This window comes from Styela clava, unplaced genomic scaffold (genome assembly GCF_964204865.1).
Source record: "Styela clava unplaced genomic scaffold, kaStyClav1.hap1.2 HAP1_SCAFFOLD_235, whole genome shotgun sequence".
NCBI classification, from domain to species: domain Eukaryota; kingdom Metazoa; phylum Chordata; class Ascidiacea; order Stolidobranchia; family Styelidae; genus Styela; species Styela clava.
Window position 1 is genome coordinate 25,001 of NW_027556572.1, and position 3,425 is coordinate 28,425.

Here is a 3,425-nt window from a genome sequence, read left to right on the forward strand (position 1 = left end):
AATCAGGGTTCGATTCCGGAGAGGGAGCCTGAGAAACGGCTACCACATCCAAGGAAGGCAGCAGGCGCGCAAATTACCCATTCCCGACACGGGGAGGTAGTGACGAAAAATAACAATACAGGACTCTAACGAGGCCCTGTAATTGGAATGAGTACATCCTAAAACTCTTAACGAGTATCCATTGGAGGGCAAGTCTGGTGCCAGCAGCCGCGGTAATTCCAGCTCCAACAGTGTATGCTAAAGTTGTTGCGGTTGAAAAGCTCGTAGTTGGATTTTGGGCGAGCGCCGCCGGTCCGTCGCAAGGCGTGTCACTGGTTGCGTTCGCCTCACCTTCGGTTCTCCGTCGGTGCTCTTGACTGAGTGTCGGCGGTGGCCGATAAGTTTACTTTGAAAAAATTAGAGTGTTCAAAGCAGGCTGTTCGCCTGCATAGTGTTGCATGGAATAATGGAATAGGACCTCGGTTCTATTTTGTTGGTTTTCGGAGCACGAGGTAATGATTAAGAGGGACAGACGGGGGCGTCCGTACTCTGCCGTTAGAGGTGAAATTCTTGGATCGGCGGAAGACGAACTACTGCGAAAGCATTCGCCAAGAATGTTTTCTTTAATCAAGAGCGAAAGTCAGAGGTTCGAAGACGATCAGATACCGTCCTAGTTCTGACTATAAACGATGCCAACTAGCGATCGGGAGGCGTTACCATGACGACCTTTCCGGCAGCTTCCGGGAAACCAAAGTCTTTGGGTTCCGGGGGAAGTATGGTTGCAAAGCTGAAACTTAAAGGAATTGACGGAAGGGCACCACCAGGAGTGGAGCCTGCGGCTTAATTTGACTCAACACGGGGAAACTCACCCGGCCCGGACACAGGTAGGATTGACAGATTGAGAGCTCTTTCTTGATTCTGTGGGTGGTGGTGCATGGCCGTTCTTAGTTGGTGGAGCGATTTGTCTGGTTAATTCCGATAACGAACGAGACTCTGGCATGCTAAATAGTTACGCGACCTTCTCGGTCGGCGTCTAACTTCTTAGAGGGACTAGTGGCGTTTAGCCACACGAGATTGAGCAATAACAGGTCTGTGATGCCCTTAGATGTCCGGGGCCGCACGCGCGCTACACTGAGTGAAGCAGCGAGTGTCTAACCTAGGCCGAAAGGTCCGGGTAACCCGTTGAACCTCATTCGTGATTGGGATAGGGACTTGCAATTGTTTCCCTTGAACGAGGAATTCCCAGTAAGCGCAAGTCATCAACTTGCGTTGATTACGTCCCTGCCCTTTGTACACACCGCCCGTCGCTACTACCGATTGAATGGTTTAGTGAGATCCTTGGATCGGCCCCGTCGCGGCTGGCAACGGCCGCGTCGGCGTGTCGAGAAGACGATCAAACTTGATCATTTAGAGGAAGTAAAAGTCGTAACAAGGTTTCCGTAGGTGAACCTGCGGAAGGATCATTACCGAAGGTGGTGGTAGGCCCCGGCCGACCGCGCACTGAATTGTCTTTGGGTGCCGCCGAGAGGGCGGCCGTCAATCGGGGTTCCGCCCCGTGCGACACGCGTAACACGTTGGCATAGCAAGGCAGCCGAGTGCGATGGTGGCTTCTGGGCACCGCGCTCGATGTGCCGCCGGCCCAGCCCGGCGGTCGCTCGGCGCCGTTTGTTGGTGTTTTTGTGCAGTTGTTGTCGGTGGTGGTTTTGTGGTCGATCCCACAGTGTGACGTCCGCGCGCTTCGGCGCCGGGCGAAACGTCGAGGACGACTCTTAACGGTGGATCACTCGGCTCGCGAGTCGATGAAGGACGCAGCCAAGTGCGAGAAGTAATGTGAATTGCAGAACACATTGAACGTCGACCTTCTGAACGCGAATTGCGGTCTCGGGTCAATCCCGGGACCGCGTCTGCCTCAGGGTCGCGTTCGTCCTCACCCGAGGGCCGTCGCCTGGCCTCTGCGAAGACGGCCGGGCGTCGCCCCAAGTTGAAGCGGTCGCCGAGCTTTCTCGGCGCGACCGCGTGTCCCGTACACCGCCGGCCCCTCGACGTGTTCAACTACGTTCGAGGGGCGGGTCCAGGTCGGTCGGTCCGGTCACGAGATCAAGACCGACCGTGGGCCAAGGCGGCGACGGTACGCGCTCGGTCGGCGCCGGCGGCGACGACTTGCGATGCCAGCGGGCCGTGTAAGAAACGGCCCGCTTGACACATACGACCTGAGTTCAGGCGAGAGCACCCGCTGAATTTAAGCATATTATTAAGCGGAGGAAAAGAAACCAACAGGGATTCCCTGAGTAACGGCGAGTGAACCGGGAAGAGTCCAGCGTCGAATCTGCGCGCTTTTCGAGCGCGCCGAGTTGTGACGTACGGAAGTCCCAGTGCGGCTGACGGCGAGCGCCGGTGTCCTTCTGATCGAGGCCTCGTCCCACGGCGGGTGTTAGGCCCATAGGGGCGCTTGCCTTGGCCGCTTCGGGTCTTCTCGGAGTCGGGTTGTTTGGGAATGCAGCCCAAAGCGGGTGGTAAACTCCACCTAAGACTAAATACGGTCGCGAGACCGATAGCGGACAAGTACCGTGAGGGAAAGTTGAAAAGCACTTTGAAGAGAGAGTTCAAGAGTACGTGAAACCGTTGAGAGGCAAACGGGAGGGCCCGTCAGGTCGCCGGCTCGCTTTCAGTTGGGTGCGGGGGCGCGCCGTCTCGGTTCGCGGACGCTTAAGGCGCCGCTGCCGAGTCGGCTCGCGCACCGTCTCAGCGCACTAGCGACCGGCGCGGGTCACGACCGGTTTGCCGTCGGTCTAAGTCCCCGCGCGAAGGTGGCCTCCGCTCCGGCGGGGGTGTTACAGCGCGCGGGCGGTGCGGCCCGGCGGCGGATCGAGGAAAGGATGCCGCGCGCTCTCTGTGTGCGGCCGTCGCCGTTCGGCTGGCTTGTCGTTCGCCTGCACTGTACGCAGTGCCGGTGTTCGGCGGGCTGCCGCTTCGGTGGCGCGCCGTCGACGCGCTCGGGGTCCGTGGCCACGTCGGCCACCCTCCCGACCCGTCTTGAAACACGGACCAAGGAGTCTAACATGAGCGCGAGTCGTCGAGTGGTTCGAGACTCGCAGGCGAAATGAAAGTGAAGGCGGCCTTTGGCCGAACGAGGTCGGACCCGGAGCCCCGTGCGGGCGCCGGCGCACGACCGGCCGATCGCACCCGCTCTGCCGGGGCGGTCGCGCAAGAGCGTCCATGTTGGGACCCGAAAGATGGTGAACTATGCCTGGGAAGGTCGAAGCCAGAGGAAACTCTGGTGGAGGACCGTAGCGATTCTGACGTGCAAATCGATCGTCCTATTTGGGTATAGGGGCGAAAGACTAATCGAACCATCTAGTAGCTGGTTCCTTCCGAAGTTTCCCTCAGGATAGCTGGCGCTTTGTCGCAGTTTTATCTGGTAAAGCGAATGATTAGAGGCCTTGGAC

At 58.5% G+C, this 3,425-nt stretch overlaps 2 non-coding genes and 1 pseudogene across 2 annotated transcripts in view; all 3 read left to right on the forward strand.

The window, feature by feature from the left end:
- Positions 1-1,445, forward strand: part of LOC144418974 (small subunit ribosomal RNA) — a 1,810-nt gene extending 365 nt beyond the window's left edge. Inside the window, exon 1 of the ribosomal RNA XR_013473768.1 lies at positions 1-1,445. This exon is cut by the window's left edge and continues 365 nt beyond it. This is a non-coding gene — a ribosomal RNA (small subunit ribosomal RNA).
- A 298-nt stretch (positions 1,446-1,743) lies between these two features.
- Positions 1,744-1,897, forward strand: LOC144418984 (5.8S ribosomal RNA). The gene has a single exon (XR_013473772.1). It is a non-coding gene; the product is annotated as a 5.8S ribosomal RNA (ribosomal RNA).
- A 288-nt stretch (positions 1,898-2,185) lies between these two features.
- Positions 2,186-3,425, forward strand: LOC144418982 (large subunit ribosomal RNA; annotated as a pseudogene; the record flags this gene model as incomplete).